This window comes from Motacilla alba, chromosome 1 (assembly GCF_015832195.1).
Source record: "Motacilla alba alba isolate MOTALB_02 chromosome 1, Motacilla_alba_V1.0_pri, whole genome shotgun sequence".
Taxonomy (NCBI): domain Eukaryota; kingdom Metazoa; phylum Chordata; class Aves; order Passeriformes; family Motacillidae; genus Motacilla; species Motacilla alba.
Genome location: NC_052016.1, coordinates 93,439,050 through 93,463,619, shown reverse-complemented (window position 1 = coordinate 93,463,619; position 24,570 = coordinate 93,439,050). Strand labels below are relative to the sequence as shown.

Here is a 24,570-nt window from a genome sequence, read left to right as displayed (position 1 = left end):
GGGGGAGGATTTGCAATATTCTTTTAGGAAGGAGATAAACCTCTATTACTGATTTTTTCATTGATCTCTGTACAGGTAAAATCCCTGCTTTCTTTTTACACTATTGATTGTGCTTCCAAGGTGAGCGTCATATTTTGTCCCTTAACACACCATATTAAGATCTCATGTTCAATTCCCTGTCCCTTATGACCCTGATGCCTTTTTCAGAGTCAGTAGTTTTTCACTCTGATGTTTTCCCAGTGTATGGCATGTTTTCCCAGGGTGTAGCTTTGTGTTCTTTTCCTGGATGTATAGCCTTAGATGTGGCCGTTGAAGAATAATAGAAGTTTTCAACAGCATGTTTATCATCTGTTCCAGAACTTCAGTGTGATGGCTCAATTCTTTTGTTCATCAGTGTCAGCTGTTGGGTTGTCTACAAAACAATTGGCAGTGAGTTTATACGTAAGTAAGTGCACACCTTTGAAGAAAATGTGAAATAATCTTAAAGCTGGTAGTGGTCCCAGAGCAGCTCTCTAAATACTCTACTGAAATACAACTCTCCTCTATTTGTGAGGTTTCATTACGTATAGATTAGGAAAACATAATCTTACAAAAAAAAAAAAAAAGGTAAATGGAAACCTCTCCTGCATATCCATTCCTACCCTGCTGGGTTTTCTTGTATTTTGCCCTGAGTAATTCAGACTGCTCTGCCCACAAATAACAAGGTGATTCTCCACATCCTCCAACACTGGTGCAACATAAGGCCCTTCTGGTCCCTTGGGTTTTAGTGCTGTTTCGATTCCCTAATATTAAATGGATATCAATAGTAAACATTGTTCTTCCAGAGTCCTCAGTGGGGAGCTGTCCAAGTCTGCTGTTTACAAAGGTAGTACTTTGGTTGACGATGATTAATAATGCCATCAGCTGCAAATAAACTCCCATTTTTTTTCAGTCAGGATCTGTATTTAATTTGAAAGGTGCTAGTGACAAGATCTACTTGCTTTCCAGCTTGTTCTCACCAAGTATATTTAATATTTTTATGCAAGGATAGCTTTAAGCTTGCATGGTATGCAGAGGAACTCTTATTTTCTGTCTCTTTGTTAAAAAATGTGGCAGAGTTCATTAGCTTTATGCTAAATGATGGGCAAAGGTAAATGTGAAAAATTATACGTTTGACTATGCATTGAAAATACCTCCTCTCTATAAATTCTGTGTGATTTTGAAGCAGGGAGTCCTTCATGGAATTTCACCAACGACATGCAGAAAGAAAAATGGAAAATTCAATCTGCCTCTCCTGGCATCGCTGTCTCATTTCAGATTATACTGGGAACTTCAGCTGGCAGCTTCCAGCATGAAGGAACTGCAACAGGCAAATTAAAATTCTTACACTAGAGCAGTGTTGGTACTGACTCAGCTGGTTCTTGGCAGCAGTCCTCTGCAGGTCACGCACAGTTGGCTGGAGGCATCCAGACAAGTGTGTCTGTGTCTCACTGATTCCCCACTTCAGAGTCTTTCCCCCTCACCTCCCTCCTGGGAGTGTTCTCCTTGGCTTTTGTGCACCATGTAAAAATAACAGAATGAGCCAGAGCTGGACTGTGACCTCTTCCTACATTCTGTCAAATGACTCTTGACATTGCTTGAGCACAATAAATCTCTCATTAGTAGCAGCAGGGTACAGAAATTGGTTAAGAAATGGAGCCCAGCTTCCAGCTACACAGCAATTTCACCATATGCGTGTGAGTGAGACAGCTATCAAACAACTTCAAGTGTAGAGAATGAGGGAAGGATGGATGGATGGATGGACGGACGGACGGACAGACGGATGGATGGATGGATGGAGGAAACATGCTAAAATGTATCAGTGTGAGCAGCAAGACTAGGGAGGTAATTCTTCCCTTGTACTCCACACAGGTGAGGCCACACCTTGAGTGCTGTGTCCAGTTTTGGGCCCCTCAGGAAAAGCAATGAGTTGCTGGAGCACACCCAGAGAAGGGCAGTGGAGCTGGTGAAGGGTCCGGAGCACAAATCCTGTGAGGAGCAGCTGAGGGATCTGGGGCTGTTTAGCCTGGAGAAAAGGGGACTCGGGGGACCTTAGCACTCTCTAAAGCCACCTGAAAGGAGGCTGTAGCTGGGTGGGGGTCCGCCTCTACCCTCATGCAACCAGCGACAGGACAAAAGGACGTAGTGATAAACTGGGCATGGGGAAATTTAGTTTGGACTTTAGGAAGAATTTCTTCTACCTCCAATGCTTAACTGCAGATGAAGATACAAGAGAATCCTAGTTTCTACATTTTTGGATTCTCCGGAGATGACACCCTGGCTCGGGCGGCCGGCGGGGGCAGCCCGAAGCGCTCCCGTTCCAGCGCCGGCCCGGCTGAGGCCGCAGGGGGCCGGGCCAGGGCCGGGGCGGGGCCGCCGCTCCCGGCGCCGTCAGATCGGGCGGGCGCCGGAGCCGCTGGGGGCGCGGGGCCGGTGCTGCCGCGGGGCGGTGCCCGGCGAGCCGCGGCTGCGGAGGTGAGCGATGGGCGCCGGCCGGGGGCCGCGGAGCGCGGGCAGCGGGAGGAGGAGCGGGGCGGGCGCCGAGCGCGGCGGGGGTCGCGCGGCTGCGGCGGGAGGCGGCTCCGCGCCGGGCGCGCACGGCCGAGCCCCCATCTTGGGGAGGCCCTGCCCGCCCGGTTCGGTCGCTGGCGCTGTCACCGGCAGCGCTGTCGGCTCTGTCCGTGCGCGCTCGGCCCTCGCTGTGGCTCGTCCCGAGCCGTGCCGGGCTGCGGCGGAGCGCGGAAACAGCGTGCGTGGAAGGTACAGCGCGTAAACAGCCGCCTCCGGGGGGGACGCGGGAGCGAGACGGCGAACACAGGGATGATGTTTAACCTCCCCTAATTTATTACAGGCCGGGGTTCGCGATTCATTTCCCATGTTGAGAAGCCTTAAAAGGAAGCAGATTGTGTGTTTAGTTTGGTGAATATTTCAGATTTTTGCCTGTTTATTGAGCTGGAATTTGGTTGTGAAATATGGTAGAAATGCCTTTGCAGTACTGATGCACCATCATCCGTCTTATGTGGGTTTGGAGGAGCAGCACTAAGAATGAACTTGAAGCTTTAGCCCAGTGGCATACATACGTTCCCCCCATACCATGAGTAAAGTCAAAATATGCTGATCAGAGCCCAGTTTGGACTGCAGAGACAGCAGAGGGGATTTTGCCTGCGTGGTCCAGCACGGTGTTGACAGAAGCTCTCCATCCGCAGGCCGGTATCATCCTTATGCAGAAGCCTCTGCTGTTGAGCTTGTCAAGGCTGGCAGTAGAGACCCAGCTGGGTGGGTCTTGCTGGGTTACTTTTTGAGCAACAGAGGCAGAGACTCATCTTTGTATCTGCCCTCATACTCTAGAAAACCCTATTGTGCTGAAAACAAGATTACTTTGCAGTTTCCCACTGCAGAACAACTGTTTGCTAATGGTGTTCACAAAAGCTCTTAATTAAAAGCTTATTAAGTTTTTCTTCCTGCTTCTGAAGATCTTAATTCAGTGGACTGCCTTGCTTCTAGGAACTCAGAGAATGCAATATCTTGCCAATTTTTTCACAAGTATCTCTGACTCTCTTATGCAAATGTTAGGTGGGAGCAAATGGTGGAGGGTGCATATGTATTTTTGGCAGGAACTTGACATTCAGTGTTCTTAAATTTAGAAGTTCTGGCACTTTCAAACTTTGAGGTGGATGTGACCTCTTTTACTCATGTTCCCTGCTGCAGTACTAAGTTGATAGCAAATCATGATTTCAGGGCTGTTTTCAAGTATCTGTATCCAGGCTGTATGTATTTTGCTAGATACATGACAACTTTACCTCTGATTTAATTTATTTTTAATGAGCTAATTTTAACTTAATCTGTAGTGGGTAGTAGCTTGCAGGGAGCCATGGAGAAACAAAGAACCCTGCCAAAGTGTGGCAAAAGAAACATGTGATTTTCAGAGGGTGTTGGGCTCCTGTACTGAAGACAATGATGACACCTCTGCAGAAACTTGCTTATTTTACATCTGTCTAATTTGCTGTCAGTTGAGACTGAAGGCTGTACCCTTTCTCAGGTAGCAGAATTTTCAGTCTTAAGGTCTGAGATATATTGAGGGTTGGATGTCGTTAATCATCTCTTAGACCTGTTCAAGTCCAGTCTGATTGTACAGATGCTGAATTAAATGGAGGTTCTCCTTGTGAACTGACTGCTAGGAGAAATGACTGCTTTGTTTGCTATATGTTCTGGTTCCTTAGTCTATGTATTATTTTACTAGAATTAGGAAGGAAAATGAGAAGGCCAAGGGTCCCCTTTCAGTTCTTGTTTCCTTGTTAGGATTTAATTCAGGCTTCTGGGCTGTGCTCTGGTACAGCGAATTTTGATTGCCCAATTGCTGGTGTGTAAGATGTGCTGTTAGAATATAACACCTTTAGGACCCTCTTTGTAGATATCTCCGTTGGAAAAACCCCCACTTCTTGACTGGATAGGAAGAGCGATTGCCTTGTTTGGACATGAAGTTTGAAACCTCTACCTGTTGTATTTGAAGAGAGATGTGAGATCAAATAATACAGGCAGCACAGCTCAGAGCTCTGTCTTACACGTTCTTTGCTTCTGCTTGCCACTTCCCTTCCTGTTTCTTGTCTGATAAACTGAATTTCCTCTCCATTGTTGGATTATCTACCTAAATCTCAAACAGACATCCTTTGCAGAAACATTGCTGGAAAATGTTGTTGACCTTGGAAGAAGAAAGCTTTAGGGTGTATCTACTTCATGCACATCTGTCAGGCAGATAGGCATAGCCTCAAAAGTATTTAAATCACACCTATTGCTGCTTTATCTAATACAATAAGCTCTTTTGTACAGACGAAGTTGATTCTTCTGGCTCTCAGATAGAAGGAGGCATTTCCCTTTTCTGCTTCGCAGGCACCTCCTGCTGCTGCTGCCTCCCTTCCTTTGCTTCCCGTGTTCTGTTCTTTGTAGTGCTTTGCTTGCTGTGGAAAGTGTCACCAGAGGCTGGTGGCATGTGAGGCAAAACCATGCCACAATCAAGACAAAGCCGGTTGACAATGAGGAGCAAATCAATTGAAGTACAGAAAATGACAGGAACATTGTAAATTCAGGACGTGAGTGAGAGGAGGGTGCGTGTCTTGACTGCACGGGAGTGGTAGGGTCATAGTCTTTGTGGTTTGTGTCGTACACAGTAAGGGAGGTATCCAGGAGATAAGGCAAACACTCCAGGCTTTCCTGGCAATTACTGCTCTCCTTTCCCTGTACCGTAAACAGGTTAATGATGTTGCATGAGCCAACACAGGTGGACATTGTGCTTCTGTCAGCACATCAATCCAGCTACTTTGGTCTCTCACAGAGAAAAGACAGGTGCCAGTACTACAGAAATGTGTTAGCACTTCCTGAGAACAGCATTTGAAGCTTTAGTAAAGTATATTCACTCAGCAAGAGGGCTGTTTCTGGACTTCCACTGAGTGTGGAATTCTTGAATTTATGATGATTTTGCCAAATATGCAATAAAGAGTGAACTGGGAAATTGAAGTACCAAGGTACATCCTAACTTAGCTAAAACCATCTTGATGATATATAACAGACTAATGTAGTTTTTCCCTGAATTTCCAGGCAAGTTGATATCTTGACCTTAGGTGAGGGAAACTTTCTGTCCAGCTTGTAGAACGTGACCAAGGATTTCTCTGCAACAGAGGTTTGTAAACGTGCGTCAGTATTCACTAAAAGTACTCATTATGTACAGCAGTGAGATACTGTTAAGACCTTGTATGAAGTCAGCAGGATACTTTCAAAAAAACATAGACATTCTTGAGCTGTTACATTTAGACCTGGCCCACTTGTGCCCTTCAATGTTCTTGTATATCTCACAAATGCCTGCATCTTATTTGATCATCTGCTGCTGTGGTGTGCTGACAGAGAAATCTGTTATGTGTGAGTTGCTTCTCTCTAAATACAGCTGTGTTCTTCCAGTTTGCTGCAGACAGAGCAGATTACCTCCTTGTGAAGGAGGTAACCAAGTGAGGTGAAAGGGAATAGCATAGGAGAAAAGGAGTGGGGATATAGAGGAGGGATTTGAAGGGAAATTAGGGTAGAGGATAAGACAGTACAGGAAGGAGGACAGATAGTGATAGGAAAAATTAATCCAGTATGTTTCTGATCAAGGTTTTGTTGCATTTTCCAGTGGAGCACCTTGGAGCTGTAATTTCTGAAAAAAATCTGGAAGTATTCCAAACCTGTAGTTTTAGCTGGGGTGATGTTGGGATGGATGCAAAAGCAGGGGCTGGGCTTTATAGCTGAACTTCCCTGGCAAATGCATCCTGAATCTGAGCATATGGGAACAAGTGGGTCTATGTCACTCTGAGAACCTGCAGAGAGAGGCCTGCTACTAGGTTTGTGTGCTGCTAACTCCCACTGCTAGGTAAGATGTTTCAGAGCTGTGGGGGTCATCAGCTCTCACAAGCACGGGTATTTTAATCTTCCTTAACAAAATAATATGTGTTACCATGCATCTAAACTTTTAGAAGAACATGTATGACTAATTATAGGAAGCATGTATGTCCAGATGCTACAAATCTTTGGAAACAGCACACTTCAATTCCTTGGGGCAGTTTATACTTAAGGTAACCTTACAGCAAAGTTGCAAACTGTGCAGAATCCTGCAGCTGTAACCAGTTCCTGTGAATGCCTCTGCACATGCTCAGTTCCCACCTTTTATGCAAGGCCTAAGAAGCCCAGATTAACTCTGTGCTTGAAAAACTGTTTTACCTGGCTCTACCCTGTTGTATCACTGAGTTTTCTCTAACTTCCAGCAAAATGAAATGCGATTAGAAAGAATTTGATACCTGGATTTTCTCCTTGCCATGAGTAGAACAAGTCTGTAAGGTGGAAATTACAGCTAGGAGTGGAGACACAGAGATTTGATGAGAATTTGTTCTTCCACTCATTCTCTGTTGTTAAATCTATTGTGTTGAAATGCAGTGCTTGGTTTACTGCTGAGGTTAGGCATTGGATCTTTCTATAATTCCTGTTTGTGTTTGCTTCAAGTCTTAACCCTTGGCAGTCTGAAACTTGGATTCAGACTTAAGAATTTTCAAATGATTGTCCAGTCTTTTAGAGTTATAATATGACTTCAGAAAGAAATGGCTTTGTATCAGGTATTTTAAAAATACTTGGCCTGCTTGGGGTCTCTTCTGTCTTTTTTGCAGCTCTTTCTCTACATTTTCTCTGTGATGACCAGTGTTAAGATAATAATTTTTCATAGTTTGCTGAGCCTCTGCTTTTTGACAGTGCTTTTTCAAAAACCAACTTGGGGAGTGGGGGTGGTGTTTGTGTTGTGCTGAATAGAGTAGGTATTGATTTCTAAAAATGTCTAAAGATTTAATTTTTTTAGTTTTCCCCCTTACCCACCTACATTTTTTCTTGCCAGTAACAATTCTTTCAATCATGTAGCTACTTTTTACATTCATTAGGCTGGAAACTACTGCCTCCCACAGCAGGGCAGGTGGAACGAAATGTGTCCCTACGCTTCAGCAGCTTTAGTGCAAAGTTCAGTGGCTTAATTTAAACTGTTGGCTTGACATTTCTGAAGAGTGTTCACTAGATCTGGTCCATTGACTTTGCTTGGGAGGCTGTAAACTTGAAAAGCAGTGTGGTAATATCTTCAGTCACCAGAGCTGCTTGCCGAGCTCTTAGTGCCATTTTTCTGTTATATTTTTTACCAGAAAGTGCTAAGGGCTAGGGCACTGTTAATTCTGATAACAGTTCTGTAAATTTTAAAACTTACTGTGCATTGCATAATTTCTTTTTCAAAAAGTTCTCACATGTTGTCTTGTAGAAGATGTTACACATAAAATGTAAAATCTGGGATAAGTCTTCCTGTCCAAGTCCGGAAGTCTGTAGAGCATTTCTCAGCATTTCCATTTTTGAGAATGGACATCATCTGACAAGAGAATTATCTCATGGCTATCTTATCCCTTCCAGGTTTTATGGGTAACTTTTTAAAGTTCAAAATTGTATGGTATCACACAGACAGTTACAGCAACAATTAATATGATACCAGTAGATGATAATTTCAGTAGAAATGCCTTATATATATTTATATAGATATGTATGTTTAAAAGATGGTGTCACAACTAGAAGCTGGAAGCTTTTGGCCTGTGACACCTAACTCCCTGTGGGCTCACGAACTTGCTTTGTTGTCCAGTCACATATTTCTATGAACATGGATGAACATAGTCCTCGAGGTTTTGCAGTGATCATAACTTCTACTCCCAAAGTGTGGGTGGACCACCCATCATTATTTCTGAGACTGGGAGAGGTGTTTGGAACTGGTTCCCTGCCAAATGGGAAGCAATGCTGCTCCATATAAACGTGACAGTTCAGGGGCATGAATACAGCATTTTAAACTGCAAATGACCCACACTGGTGTCAAAAGAGCTGTCTTAAAAGAGCAATCTATGTAGCCACAGTTCAGCCTTGTGGATTCCAATTATGCTAAATCTTTAGTTAGATGATCTACTTTTCTCTTGTATTTAGTGCACGGGGGGGCCTAATCTGGGGATGAACTGTTCAGTGACTATCAGTGAGTGTAACAGCTTTATTTGTTGCAGAAATTGGAAGTTCTACAGCCATCAAAGCAGGAGATTAAAGGAAGAGGAGGACAAAATTGTTTTTTTAATTGAGAGCTGCATCCTTCCAGAGGCCTGTGACACAACCCTACCACTCCTCAGAGTTTCTGTGTGGTGCAAGGCAAGTCTGAAAATTTTCTTCTTGCCATTGGTCAGTACAATATTTCTCAGATTTTGTGTGCCCGATTTAAGATCTGGCTTCAGTTTCATAGAACATCTAAGCCCTCCCATCTATTACTGCATATATTATGTAAAAGGCTGTATACTTCCAGTGTTTAATCATGGCTGTCTTGAGTTGGACACCCAGGCTAGTTGGTACTTTATTCTTTCTGCAGAAGCTGTCTGGTTCTCCCTTGAAATCTGTGTCCAGTATCTCTCCCATTCCCAGAGATGGTTTGCAGCCTCCTTACCCTAGTTTAGACTGCTCCCTTTGGTTTTCCTCCTTATGCTACTTGTCCCATCTCTTTGGTCTGCCCATTTTTGGCAATTTCCCAGCTCTTTACTGCAAAGATTCCTCTCAGCCAAGTTGTTTCTGACCTTTTTTCTGGCTCCAAACATCAGTCCTGGTTTTCTGACAACTTGTCAGTATTGCTCTTCAGTTACTTTTTCTGCTCCTTTGGTTTGGCCATTTTTACCTGTGTTTTTGAATTTGATATTTCTTTCTTATCCCTGAAGGCTTGTTGTACAGGTTCTGTTGGTCAAGTTCAATATTTAGCCAAACTGTTGAATGATTTATAATAAGGAACTGTCCTCTGAACCTCTTGGGGTGCCTGTGAGGCAGTGCATGTGCAGCTGTGACACCTGTGGAAATCAAGAGTGCTCATTCTTTTGGAATCTTTGGAGATTTTAGTTGTGAATTAGCCTCTATTGGATCTGTGTTTACTGTGACTTTTTAAAGGATTACAATAGAAAGGAAAGATTTACAGTTGGTTGTTTTTGGTTTCTTTTCATATTATGCAAAATGTTTTTTCTTTAGACCTTACTCTTGGTAGCAACTGAACTGTTTGAGGTGAAACTGATGATTTTTCTTTAAAAACCAGTCTGAGACAAACTCTCAGCATGAAAAAGTTCTGGGCACACACTTTGGAAAAATGTCAGCAAGTGAAAAGAATAGTCTTTTAAGAAGTGGTGTTGAGCAGGCGTAGTTACAGGCACAGATGCTACTGGTCCCACCTTCTGGTTGCTCCTCTTGTGCTGAACAATTAGAAAGTGTTTTACAAACTGTTCATTCACTTCACGAGAGCCTGTGTATCTCAGCTGTTGTTGAGTGGCATGGCAGTGTAATGTTTGACATGCAGTTGCATATAAGAGGTTTTTAAAATAGTGTGGGACTAGTGATGGCATTTAAGTGACTTGGCCATTAGAAAAATAGTGGAAATCTTGTGTTAAGGAGGAACTGCTTTCACTGTAACCAGAGACTTTCCTTCTCTTCCCCTTTAGGTAAGAATAGTGGAAATGTTGAAGTGCACCTTTGCTTTGATGTCTAGCAAAACCCTTTCTCTTCCCAACCAATGTACCTTTTCTCAAACAACTGTGAGGAAACATTTGTTGAGCAATAACCCTAAATGCTGCCATCTAAGTTGTCAGCATTACTTAGAGTATTTTATTTCTAGTAATAGACGGACTTCATATTACAAAGTTTGTAAGACTTGGAAAAACTACATATGCTTGATTGAATCTTTTCTGCAATATGTTTCTTTTGGCAAGAACAGATTACCCAAGAATACATGTTCCTGTTAGTTTGACCCAGTCTATATTTCAGTGAAATTACCCTTTCCAAGAAGTATCAGTAAAAGCTGTATTTTTGCTAGAAATACTAGTGGCTGTGGTAGCAGTGCTAGAGACCCAGACATCCAGCATGAGCTATAGATTAACAGCTTCACTTGATCTAGAGATAGATATGGGAAAAAAAGCCTTGTTAATTCTATCTCAAGTTCTCACTTTGTTATTGCTGTGTCATGGTGTTTTGAAATATTGTGTACTTAATGTATGAATGGCAGGTTACAGTTCTGTGTTCCCAAGAGGCTTTCAAGCTGGAAGCAAGCAATCTTTTATGACCAGTAGATTTTATACTCTATAAAAAGAAAACACAGCAAAATACAGTCAGTCAAGGAGAGTTTCAGGAATAGCAGAATTTCAGGCGACATACAGCATGCTATTTTACTATTTTTAATGGAGAGCTCCACTTGGCATGTCATTTGTAATTCCACTGTTCCTGGAGCTGTAGGCTTTGTGGTTTTCTCAACCATAACCCTAAGGGTAAACCTAACCCTAAATGGAGCAGTAAATGTAGCCTTTTGCCGAGGCTTAGGTTCCCAGCACATGGGTGATGCCAAGGAAAATGGTGTGGAGGGAGCAGCGTTGTGGCAGTGCTGTGCTCCCCTTGCTCTGATACTTTCCATCTCATGAGACCTGCTGCTGAGATTTATAAATTAGAGCTTGTGGACAGCTGGTATAATTTAAACAGTGAGATCTGAGGATTGGAGGAACCAAGATGTGCTAAAAATCCATCTATTTTCTTGCCCTTTTTTGTTTGTTTGTTTGTTGTTTAGCATTCTGGTTAGAGAGCCCTTGATACATTCCTCTAGGGAGGGTAATGTTATGTGGCTCTGGAAGGAGGAGAGCTTCAGTTTACCTAAAATGTTGCAAGAGCTTGGGAATAAAAAAAACCAAACAAATATAAGTGTTACTTCTATAAGTAGCAAAGTGTTACTTCTATAAGTAGAAGAAAAAGGGGATTTTTTTTTTCAATGACCCCTTTTTCATAATTGCTGCAGCTATGATTCCACGTTGGTATTAGACTAGAATTTGGATCAGTTGAAACAGGGAAGCTGTGAAGGTGGCAAGAGATATATGCCTGAACAGAAAGGGTACTTGCAGAGCACAAGTTGAGAGGTGTGGTCTGCCTGTGAAAGTTTGGCAGGATTATATATGAGTTCTAGGCTCACAGACTTTAAAAGACCTTGATGTTAGTTTATGGATAATATAGGGAAAATATAATTTATCTGTCATTTTGAGGATATTGCTGGGAAGGAGATAATAGAAGACACTCTAGAATTGTGATTGAAGATCAGGAGAACATAAAGGGCTGCAAGAAGGAAGACTTGAAAAAGCAAAAAAATCACCAAAACAACCCTGTAAAAAAGAGTAAAAAAAGAAAAATAAAGGAAGGGGAACTATGAATTCTGAGAGAATTTTGGTACTAGGAATTAACAGAATTAGCAGGCAGAAAGTGAAAGTACGCAAAAGTTTAGAAGTTGGGAGAATTGCATTTCTCAGAAAGAAAATGAAAGGAGAAGCAGCTCTCTGTACAATACATTTTAAAAATACTGAAATAATGCTTTAAAAGCGTACCTTCAAGGTACTGTGCAAATTAGAAGGTCCAGTACAGAGGCTGTGTTGAATTTTTAAGTGATAAGAATTTGCTCTACTTTCAAATGCTAAAGCACGCTAAAGCATAAAAGGAAGAAAGAAAACTTAGAAGTGAAGCATGAGGTTCCCATGCTGACTACTATAGATACCTAAATCAAAGAAAACCATTAATTTTAGCTGATGCATATAAAAATAATATTTCAGTTTACATGGTTATCCAAAAATATTCTCAGCTACTTTGATTTTAGTGATGATGATTGCTAATATGAAAACTTCTTCAATGGCTACCCTGTGGGTAGAAGGAAGTATGCAAATGTAATTAATTTCCAGAGAGGAAGAAAGATGACTTAAAAATAAAACTATGGTTGATAGTTGACTATGTCTTCAACAAAACATTGACATCAAGGAAATGGTTTGTTATATTGTCAGTAACTCTGCATTCTGGATCTCATCTTTTCTGTTTCCATTCAATTGGTATGTGCAAGGTACATACCAATTTCTTTTGGTCTAAATGAGCAGCTTTTTACTTCTGACAGGGTGCTTTGTTAGGCTGTTTGTCACGGTGAAACACTTATGGCTGGAAGTTTGTGTTGAAGATGGAAGTTTGATACATTACTAAAATGATGGCTTGTAATCCTTCCCATCAGGTAGCTCTTGAGTACCACGGCATATGGGATATAAAGGGGTTTTTTTTGTTTCCTACTGAACCAAAGTTGAGTAACATCCCACAGGAAATAAACAATTCTATCCTCCTGGAGACTGGGCAGCATGAGAGATGATTCTAGTCAGCCTCTGTCTCTGAAGAGCCACTTGCTGACCTTCCCAAAGACTAAACCTTCCCAAGAGGGCAAATGGAAGTCAATCCCCTTCCCCATCCCATCACCTGCTTCCCTGTTTGCTTTTGAACAGCTGTTGTACCCTTTCACAAGGTGAATCAGTGTATGTGTAGGAAGGGTTTGGTTAACAGTCTTTAAATGCATTGTGCAGGTGGGTAATTTAAAGAAAAGCTTTTTTTTTTTTTTTTTTTTTGCCTTGTTTAGTGGAGGTACTTTCTAATAGAGTCTTGCATTCATCTGAGATTATTGTTTGCTGATGAGAGCAGAATGATAAAACAGTGCAGGATATATTTGTGCTCTCCTGTTGTGTTGTGTGTGGCTAGAAATAATCTGGATGTAGACCTGGTTTTCTCCTAAAAGATGTATTGAACATGGCTGAGACCAGGCACTGTGAGTAAGGTAATGGGTGGATATGTTGAAAGGAAGTTTGAAAAGGAAGATAAAGCTACCTGTTTCCTTTCTACGTTGCATAGTTTTGTTGGGTTGTTTTACATGTTTTTGGGAATTCATTTGAATATTCTTCAATAAGATTTAGTGAAGTTTTCTGGGAGAAAAAGCAACTACACCTCTATGTGTATATAGAATATGCTTACATTTACCAGCACAGCTGATAACTCTTGTCTTTTTCTGGCAGCCCAGTTAAAGCCATTTTCCATGTTACCTTTCCAGCATATTCTGCTCTTTTCTGTCTGATTTTTACACAAAGAAACTCTACCATATGCTGTTTAGACCTGTTACTCTGTGTCTGTGTGGTTGAAATGCTAAAAAAAGTCCCTTCCCAGAGACCTCCTGCCGCATTCACGCTTGAAAGTGATATTTTGGTACTGATGAGTGTGTATGACATTGCATTTATCAGATACTGAATTCCTCCGCAACACTCAGCATTGGGTGCTAGCAGGGGTGGAAATGAAGGCAGAGTTTAGGCTCAAGAGGAGTGTTCCTGGCAGTAATGATCAGTATGGAAATCCTTGAAATGACAGACATAATGAGTAAATGTGGTAAGATGAGTAGTAGGGAGGCTGTCTCCTTTCTAAACAGGAGGGGCATTAAGCTGGAGTGGGAGCTCTGTGATGTCCCCATGAAGATGATTTTTACTAGAAAACATGATGGTGGCTGATGAGATGGACATGCAACGCATTGGAAGGCTTTGGAAATAAGATACTGTCATTTGTTTGCACTGTCAGGCTGACTGGCCTATTGTTCCTCTGGAAAGGATTTGCTAACAACTGTGTGAAAATCTTACAAATGAAGGCATAGTCCCACGTAGCAGCAGTAGTCCACCTGTTGGAGCTGGAACTTCTGTCTTATAACTGCTTGAATCTGAAATCTCTTGCTGTTTGACCTCCAGGCTTAAACTGAATTTCCATATTCAGAGCACTGGATGTTGATTTTCAGATGGAAGTGGAGACAAGTTCTCTTATAAAGAGTCACAGAAAATCTGCTGCTGTCTGCACCTTGACTTTGCTGATAACACAGCTTTTAATATCATGCTCCTAATTAACTTGATACCCTGCTTCCATTTCTTGGTGCCAGAAGAATGCCTGAAGCAAAGTGGATTTGCTGCTGTCATTGGAGAACTGATTTCAGGCAAAGTTAAAAGGAGAGAGGAGGAGTGGGGGAGAAACATTGTTGCAGTTTGATAACATATTTCAATAATTATTGTAAGAAGGTGTTTTGTATCAAAATCAGTTGTCTTATATATTTTTGTAGAAGTCTTAGTTTTTAATTTGTTGTTAATGTAAAAGGCAACACTCGAGATGGCATTATGCAGTGTCTATTTTTAATGCTGGAATTTTATCCTCTCAGAAACAGGGTATTTGCTTAATCATGCCCTCTTGGATCTTATCTTCTTTTTCCACCCATCCTTTTTACCCATAGTTCAAATGGCTGGCTGGATATCTGTTCTTTGGATGCATCAGCATGAAATTTTGCAGATGACCACCTGTCTTAATACATGTGAAGCTGTGATCACAGTTTTCTAAACAGTGCCAGAGATGCTGAATTATGTTTGCAGTATTGCCAAGTCACTTTAATTAGTCTTGACTGAAAAAAAAAGATGGCATAAATCCCACTTTACTAATGTGCTTCTGTGAGTCATTAGCAGTGGCTGTCTAGATGTGATTGCAAAAGATAGCTTTTACCAACACAAAATGGCCAGGGCAGGGCAACAAGGAAACTGCTGTGGTATAGCTTAGGTAGAGCCATTTTTATGTTTTTGGACATGTAGGAGAAGAAACTTCTCATGTATTTTGTTCCCCATAGTACTTTGTAGCTGGGGTCTGGACTGCCATGCTATGATATCTACTACTCAGACTTGACAGTAATGTCTGTTGTGTACAATGATTGCTGCTGCATAAAGTAAACATACATCCTGTGTTTTGACTTCAGGAAAGTTCGGTACTTCTGTGTGTTTTAATTTTGGTGTGCTGTAAAACTCTGGGTTTTGTTTCAGATGGTGAATTTGCTCAGATCTTTCTTTTCCCTAGAGAATTCTAAATGTTATTAAATGTATTGCCCTGTATGATGTGATTTTTTCTTTCAACCAGCATCCCTTTTTAAGTAAAGAAAACAAATCCCATGAAACTAATTTCATATTTTTGGATTCCCACATCTATTTATGGCTACTTGCATCGTGGGGGAAAAATGCAATACGACTCACTGGAGGGTGACATAGAAGGCTAAATGTGGCTGTTGACTGCTGCAAGTTCCAGTCCTTTTAGAATATCCCAAGAAACAGTTTAAGCAGAAACTTCACAAATAGCTCTTCGGGTTTTGGAGTGGTTTTGTTTATGTTTTGGTACAAGTCACCACCTGGTTTAGAATCTGCAGGCTTTTTTTTCCTTTGTTGTGGCTGGTTTTGTCCAAGGAATCACTGGTAGAAGGGGTGAGGGGCCATGGGTGGACAGAACCCAGAGAGATGTGAAGTGTAACACAATTGCTGGTTGTTACAGTGCAATCAATAATGATGTTGCTTTGGAAAAAAAGTATGTGTTCTTTCCCAGGCAGGGTGAATGTAGGCTTTGAGATGAAGAATTTTCTCAATGCTTGAGAAATTAAAATCAGTGCTTACTTATTGCTCAAGGAAAACACAGTCTAAAAATGGAAACCACTCATGATGGTAGATTATTATACTGGACAGAGGTGTTGCTACCCTTGAAATTGGCTTTTGATTTCAGAGAAATAGAATACAATTGGTAGCTGTCTCTTACATAGTGTGTTATTCAGGAACTCTCCAAAAACAATGAAAAGGCCAATGAAAATATTATGGGTTTTTTTTTTTTTCTTTTTTGACGTATTGGCCACTTTCCTCCTTCAATTTGACCTAATGACAGATTTTAAAGATAAAATTATTTGAACATACAGTTGTTGGGTTTTTTGGCTATGGGCACACAGAGATAAGTGAGACACCTGTAGATGGTTTTCTGCTCAGAAAAAGGTGTTTGTCTACATATCTGTAGGTGAGAAATATCTGCAAATATGCAAACTTACATATGCATGTCAGTTCCATATACACAGGAACTCTTAAATTTAGCTGTACAGGGTGTGTATTCAGCTAACTATGGTCAACAGAAACTTTTGTAGGTAACGGAGGATAGGATGCAAAGATGTAGTATTTTTCTGAGGTTTGGGGGTTTTTTCCCCTTAAAAAAATTTCAAGTTCTGTTCTGTTGTAGGAGAATAAATAGATTTTAGTGTGCAAATGGAGTTCATCATGATAAGTACTCTGAGAGTTTTTTTCTTCTACGCTTTGTGTAGAAGACTACACAAAACCCATCATCTTTGCTTATGATACCTGCCAGGACTCCAGCTGAGGAAGTCTTTGTTCTTGGCACTTGGTGTCATTAAAAACTGTGAAAGCCAGACACCAAATTGGTCAGAACAGACCTTTTACATTCTGGCTATTTTTCTGTCTTCATGATCTGACTTGTCTCTTCCTCTGACATCAGTGGGTGTTGGATCAAACCTTTATTTCTGTGGAAGTCATGCAGACTGGAGATAGATCATAGAATCATAGAAAGAAAAAAACATCTGTACATTTTTGTAGCAGGAGAAATAGAACAAGCTGACATGAGGAGAGGTAGTAAGCAATATACAGGAAACAGCAATACTACTAGAACTAATAGCTGTAATAGTATCTACTAGTTTTATATGAAAAAAAGTAATTACTGTTAAATGAACAGTGTCATGTTCTGGTTCATCAACAAAACGTGAAAAGTTTAGCTCTTACAGGTGTGGGTTCAGGTGGCTGCCTGTTGCTTCTTTGAGGAACAGAACAGCACAGCTTTAACTGTTGTCTCCTTTCTACTTTGCAAACCTTTGGAACTGAAAAATGACTAATTAATGTAATTAAACATACTTTAAGCAAAGTTAAGAGTTTTCTAGGAAAACTTTTGGAAATGAGCTGAAACAGGATGTGCTTGTTTGCATCAGCACTAGTGTTTTTGTCAAGGCTTTTGTAAGTGCACTTATATTTGTCTGGGCTTCAGCCCAGTTGTCTGCACGCTGAGAGACATGAGCCTGCTGTTGGAAGTGAGATGGGAGTGAAGGGCTGGCTCACATTGTTTATTCTGTGGGTGTTACTGGTGTAACTAACAACAGTCTAGGTTGAACTGACTTGCTGGGGCCTCTACAGGTAGGCATGTTAGAATGTCTTGTAGCAAAGAGGTGAAAAATTATATGATCAATTAGTTCATTCTGCTGAAGGGTTATGGGGATAACAGTTGTGAGCCAGAGGCAAGATGAGGTCTAAAGCACCAACAGATTTCATCTGGGACGTGGGGATTGCAATTTGAAGGCAACAGATTTAGTCAGAGGAACCTGAGGTCTCTGCAAAGTCTAATACTTTTGTTTTCTTAGAGCTTTTAATTATATCACTAGAATACTTAAAGTGATTTTCTGTATTAAGTGTGAAACAAGGAAACAGTTGCTAAGAACGGTTTCTCAAGTAGTTTACATTTTAGAGTAGATGTTTTGCTGTCATTTCTGCTTATACCTATGAAAAACCCCCAGAAATGTGGACCACAGATGTGTTAGGTTTCGCTGATCTCTCCTTTGAATGTGCTTATATCCTCAAAGATTCTCTGATTTATTTTTTTTTTTTATTCACTGCCAGACGGATTGCTTCAGCCTTACACCAAGTGAAGCCATTGAGAATTACATATAGTTTTTGATCAGTGCTTACCAGCAGTTTTAGTTCTAAAGGGGACAGGTTTGCACAAGACATCTGAGACACTCATGCCTGATAACGTGTTGGCTTTCTGCTCTTCCTGTGCTCAGAGGCACAAAACTCACGCCTTGGGAAACTGACTTCTTCCTGTTTGTCACCCAGTCCTACATATTGAAAACAGCTTGAAGTCGAGCCTTGGTGTCTTTCTTGTGCTGAGTAAGTTGCACTGGCACCGGTGAAGTTACTTGCAGAACAGGAAGTTAGTTATCTGACTGGAGCTGGTGTTTTAAAGAACTTCTGTTAAAGAAATTACCTATAACCATAGGCAAAACTACTTTGTCCTTGAGCATTTTTAACATATAAATTGAAAGGAGTTACTAGAGGGAGAAGGGGAAGTGGCTTTGCTGCTTTGTTTGTGGATGTATGGCTACAGAGGCGTAGGGCAGGCATAATTGAGTAGAGAGTACCCTGTAATGTAGCAATGGACAGAAGATGCCTTTGTCTTTTTAGAGGAAAGTCTCACATTGGTGCTGTTCTTTTGAGAGAAATGTACTGTCCATCTGGAGGGAACCAGCTTACTCTTTTTTGTCTTTTGTGGTGACATGCATCCTTCTTTTTGCTGCTTGAACCTGGTCTAAATATTTCTGCAGTACTCCAGTCCAAGCAACTGCAATTGGGTGCAGCTACCTTGCCAGTGGTCAAAACTCATTATTCAAGCTAGTTGTAAACATTGATGAGGTTTCAAATAACCCTGAGGTGGAAGTCCTTGGAATAGTGTTGTTGCACTTGAACTTTGTTGGTTCAGGTCTTCAAAGTTTCCTCTGCTAAAACACAAAAGAGTAGAGATTTGCAGTGATGGTTACTTAATTTTAAGAGTCAGATCTGAGACTTTTGCCTAGTCTTGCAATGTTAGCAATTGCAAATTTGAGGAAAACATTGAATATCACAGAATTTATAATTCCTGATGCACTATGTACATTCATAGGTGCTTTAAAACTTCTGACTCTGCCCCAGCCTTGGGGCAACATAATAACAGAGGGTGTATCTTGTCTACCTTATGCTTCTTGCAGTATTTTCATCCTAAGGTGGTTTTTTGCCTTAATTTTCTTTGAAAAACATGCCTTTCCTTGGTTTGCTCTTCAGTCTCTCCATGCAGCATTGAGCCAGATGTGGATGAGTATGTGCAGTAAGATGGGTAGGCCTGTGCCTCTGTACTGTCCTCTTAAAGTATTTGCTGAACTTATCCTAAAGAGACTCAAGTTTTATTATTTATGTAGCTTCATGTTCTAAGTGACATTTTTTAGAAATATATTAAAGGATTTCTTATAAATACAAGAGTTACTTCTTTTATGTTGTTTAGATACAACAGTTGCAAGAGTTACAAATGTTGCCTAAAAGAATGCCAGGAGAAAACTGTTCCTACTTGAACTTTAAAAATTACACCTGTCTATAGGGATATTTTTCAAGCAGCTAATTCACTTTGAATGCATTTGTGGCAGCACTGTTTTAATAATTCAAAGGGTGATAAAGCAGATAGACTTGAGGAAATAGAGCAAAATTACTACAAAAACTAGCTGACTAATTTTGTGTTTTCACCTGCAAAGAAAGGTAAGTGCTTGATTATGGTGCATGGGTGCATAAGTGTTGACATTACCTTTAATTAGCCCCAAATGTACAAGTCTCATCCTTTAGCACCCATGGCAATTGCATAGTGCATATTGTATATTGTGTTTGTTCAAACAGGCAATGGGATAAAAAATACCTAGAAGATGGAAAATTTTTTTGATCTTTAACTGGGTGATCTCTGTCTAAAATAAGACCTACTAGCTGAATTACTTATATGAAAAATGATTTTGTTGGGTTTTTTTTCTTTTTCTTTCTCTTTCTTATTAGAGTTGTTAGCTCTCAGGCTTGAAAGACTGAGGAAAGAGAAAAAGAACTAACAGTAATTTCCTGAATTGTCTAATTTTTATGCTTGCAGATGATAGTAGGAGCACTCTGGGACTTGATAACAGTTTAGAGATTAGCTTGAAGACATGCTGCTCTGCACCAGCTGCACTTAGTTGCTTTTCCAAATTGAATACTAAGGATGCTGTCTCACATGTCTTACTGGGATTAATTTTATGCTATTTTGAAAACCTAGGGTTGGTCTGCTTTGGTACACAAATTGAGGTATGTTGAGTGTTATGTGAGCTAAAGACAGTCTTTCATTCTGCTGGTGCTGTTATTCTCCACTGTGCTGCATTTAAGCCAGGTTTGTCCTGTAGTTCAGCTGTTAATGTTTTTAGAAACTAGGCTGAGACTGGAATACCATAATACTGCCTATTCACGCCTTCCTTCAGCCTTCTTTGTACTTAGAGAAAACTGATGAGTAGCAGATTTTGGAGGAAAAAAGATGAGCATCTTCCACAACCTCCAAGAGGTAAAAAGCAATCCTGTTAGTTATCCTTTCTTCCTGTATTTGACATCCAGCTCTTCAAGAAGACCCTGTACTAACTAGCTGCTCAAAGTACAAAAACTAGTGTGTGGACTTAAGGAGGACAATAAAAGGTAATTGCTACAGATGGCTTTGTTATAGGTTTCAGGGTGTTGATAACAGAGTATCATAGAAAGGTTAAACTTGCAGTACCACTTTTTTCCTTCTTCTCTGTGGCTTCTGCAGTATTAGAGGCCTCACCTGCCACAGTACCTTTCCAGGCCTGAAGCCCATGCAGTAGAAGATCATGTGGAGGCTCTACACAGCAGTTCTTCTGGAGTTACTGACATTTTTCTTCTTGTTGGCCTTTTTGTTGCTACAACACAATTCTGAAAAATGGCACTAGTGCCAATCTGCAAGGCAGCACTTGGAAAAAGCTGTGCTGACATTAAAGAAGTATTTCTGTCATGAGCCAAAAGGCCAGGAGTTTCAGGGATGGGTGGTCCAAAACAGCATCCAAGCTCAGCCTGTCATGTGGTTTATGTAACTGTGCTCCAGCATGCTCAGAAATCCTGGGGGACTTGCATAACTCCATATTGCAGCTTCAGGAGCCAAACTTTTGAGGATTGCTTAATGCCCAGCCAAGAGTTTCTGATTGAAGCACTGAAAACTTGCATGGTATTGCTTTCCCTTTATTCAGTATTATTGCCTTTATTGCATTAAATATGCTAACCAGATCTTAAATATTTCATGTGAAGTAGCACTGCTTTGATGGAAGAAGTTGGTGCTTCATGGTAAATGGTTAGTCCCCTTGAACAAGGAAGGGAGTTACTCTTGAAGCCTCTGACTACATAAAGCTTTATTGGTTTAGTGTCTCACTTGGTTTCCTGACAGTCAGGCCCAAACTTTCAGGGAGTGTTATGTTCATTGGAAATTGTAATTGGACCTTTTTCCAGACTGAAACCTTTTCATGGTGAGGAGTTCTCTACAGCTTCTATAGAGCTGTGTCAGTGGAAGAGGCCTTGATGCTGTCAAGGAGCATGGTTAACTACAGCCTAAATTCATGTAGTTAACTTCTGCTTAAATTCAAAACAAGAGACAGACCTGAAAAAGTTTGGGTCTTTTTCCACAGAGAATTAGCAAACATTGTTTTTGTGGCCAAATAAGACTTCCATGAAGCTTTCCTGATGATCTCTCCCCAGGTCCTTTTGTCTCCTCTTTCTCCTTTACTGTTGCAGATTTCCCAAGCATCTCTCTTCATTCTGAGCAGCCTGTCAATCAGTCAGCTCGCTCTTGCCTGGGGAAATGTGTGCCTGTCTCTGCCTGAGTTCCTCCTGTCCTGACCTCTTTGCATCTTTCTCCATTGGAGTTAACTGTGCTGTTTTTCCTGCCCTGCCACACTTTCCCCTAAGATGACTGGCTGTGCATTTTTGCCATCACTTCTCCATTTCCTGCTCTCTAAACCAGTTTGGCTGATTAGTGAGCCACCACAGTGCTATTGACTTCTCTCCTTTCATCACCATGTGCTAAGAACTGCTCTCAGGCTGCTGTGTATCCTGTTAATGGTAACATTGATCTTTGCCTTGCTGAATGTCTTCATTCCCCTGCTTGGACATTTCCTCGGTTTCTTATATTATCTTGTACAAAATCTCATCAGAGATTCTTCTCATCTATGTTCTATTTTGAGCTCTGCTTCTACTGGATAGCTATTTAACTTAATCTACTGCAGCATTTCTGTAGATCTTCTGCAGAATTTTTTATTTGTTGGTAGGCCTGATTGGGGCGTATTAGCACCAGCAGACTTCATTCCCTCTGTGGTTTTAGAGGGAAGCAATTGCCTTTATAGAGGTGACTCCTGACAAAATCTAAGTTAGCGGCATAGCTCCTGCCTAGCTTAGGTGCTCTGAATTGCACTCTGCCTGTGTTCTTGCTGAGAAAGTAGAGAATACGGTGCATTTTCTGACTCTCCTGGACATTCTTGTTAATATAGTCTATTCATCCTCCACATTGCATATAAGGGGTAACATGAATGGTAGTCATTTTCAACCTACTGAAGTGATGAAAGGCATTGCAGAATTTTAAGGCATTACTTTTTAGCTTCTGTACTTACATATTTCTTTATTCCTGTTTAACAGCCTGCATCTGTAGGAGGAATAAATCGATTTGTTTCTTTAATGAGGTGTTTTGGGTTCCCACTTTTTCTTTTCCTTTTTTTTTTCCTAAATGGGACATTTTTCAATGAAAATCTTAACTGTAACTATTTCATCTTTTTAGTGTCCAAATTACAGGAGTGTGCACATTGGAGTAATAGACCTGGAAAGGCTTCTCTTAAAAGCAAACAAACTAAAAGATCAGAAATAAGATACCAAAAATATGTTGCTTTCCCATGTAGATTTCTTTTCTATGCAAGTAAGAAATTATTATTTCCTTTTCACTTTCTTATGTAGGTGCTGATTGCTACCAGTTTCATGCTGATTGCTTCAGTTTCTCTCTTGAGGGGAGGGAGCAAGTTGAAGAAATATGCTCTATTTTTGCAGAAGAAAAAGACTTGTGTTGACTACCTATTATAGTCTATAAAAATAAATTTTTAGCTTATTTATATGAAGCTGACAAACGTCAAGTTCTTTTGAAATAGTGTTTAGCCAGTATTTGTGTGGTTTCGGTCTATTATATGAATTCCTAAAAAAGGTAGATTATTTAAAAACTCTGCCCAAAACAGGTGCTGCTTAAATCTTACCCAATTTTAGATCCAATGTAAAAAAAAAAAAAGAAAAAGAAAAAAAAAAGACACCTGTACTTTTGAAACTGGTTTAATGTGAGGATAGCTTTTACTTGTCTTTCATTTTAATGTTTCTTTTTCTTTTTCCATCTTAACTATGGGTATAACATTGAGTTACTGCCTGTGTATTTTAAGAGTCCTTCCACAGTTATGGGTGTGGATCATGTAGTTCTTCCTCTTTGCTCTGCTTGCTGCCTCTGTTCACCTTTCATATAATCAGCAAATGTTAATATACTGTAGTCTGTTTCAGAAGGCCTTGCATGAAGGGTTATTAGAATTGTTTTTCCCAAGAGAAATTACAGAGAATTAATGCTATTTTGGAATATAGCAATTGGTGAAGTATTTTCATGCTACTTTTCTTTGTGGCTCTTGCTGACTTGTACTGGTGGTTTTGTGTTTATAGCCAGGGTTTTTTTTGTTTGTCTTCTTTGTTTCTAAAATGATTTAATGAATTTTTGAAATCCTCAACTTGCAAAAGTGAATGTAGTTTGGAGTGCACCTTTCTAGGAATTCGACTGTCATTTATTAAATAGTTCTTTGAAGTGTTCTGCATTGACTAGAGTCAACTTCACAAGATGTGGATGGGAGATAAATGGATACCTTCCAAAACTAAGCATCATCCCAGAATTACTTAATAATACCCTAGAGAAAGCTTGTCCAATATTAAATGCACTAATTAGAGCTTAAGATTCAGTTCTCAAGACTTTCTGCAAAATGTCAGGCAAGTAATGAATAAAATCATTACCGGCTCAGTGAGATGGGCCCTAGAAACTTGTACCTCTGAGCCTCAGACTCAATCTGCTTCATTCTTCCATTTGAAAAAAAAACCCAAAACAACAAGACACAGCCATCCAGTCCCACACCTTGGCCTCCAGAAACATCTAAAATGAGCTGGGGGAAGGAAAAACAGCCTTCCTCTGGTTTGGGTTAAAAGCTGTGTGGTAATCTAGAAAACAAGTAATGAGGATAACGTGACCTCATCTCCAGGTGCATGCTTTTTCTGTATCTTCAGTTGTCTCAGATGCAAAATGCATGCCAACAGACGTGTCCTTTTCACCAAACTAATCTGTGTGTGAAGGAAGCCTTGGTTCTGTGGCCCAGCCAGGCTGGAAAGGACAGCTGGAGGGTATGCAGAGTGACAGGACCTGTGGGCTGTGACCATCATCAGGCAGCTGCAGGAGCAGCTATCAATTTCAAAGAGCTGAAGTACAGAATTAGAAGAAGGTCGAAATGGGAGAGAGCAGGTTGATAGAAAATACTTGTTTTATTGTCTTTGTAATACAAAAAGATGATGCCAGTAATCTTACCAGTTTAGATTGGTGCACTTTAACTATAAACAAGAGGTTGTATGTTAAAATAAAATTCAAGGACTTGGT

The 24,570-nt window shown here is 40.6% G+C and overlaps 1 protein-coding gene across 7 annotated transcripts in view; it reads left to right on the top strand.

Annotated features, from left to right (window-relative positions):
• Nucleotides 1-2,408: 2,408 nt before the first annotated feature.
• Nucleotides 2,409-24,570, top strand: part of INPP4A (inositol polyphosphate-4-phosphatase type I A) — a 109,110-nt gene continuing 86,948 nt past the window's right edge. For 3 of the 7 annotated variants that reach the window (XM_038123478.1, XM_038162292.1, XM_038155383.1), the window contains exons 1-2: nucleotides 2,409-2,493; nucleotides 8,607-8,775. The gene's annotated coding sequence lies outside the window, so the exon portion shown is untranslated. Of the gene's footprint in view, nucleotides 2,494-2,611; nucleotides 2,779-8,606; nucleotides 8,776-24,570 lie in introns of those variants that run through there. The other 4 variants (XM_038156243.1, XM_038157114.1, XM_038163136.1 and 1 more) reach the window with 4 other exon arrangements.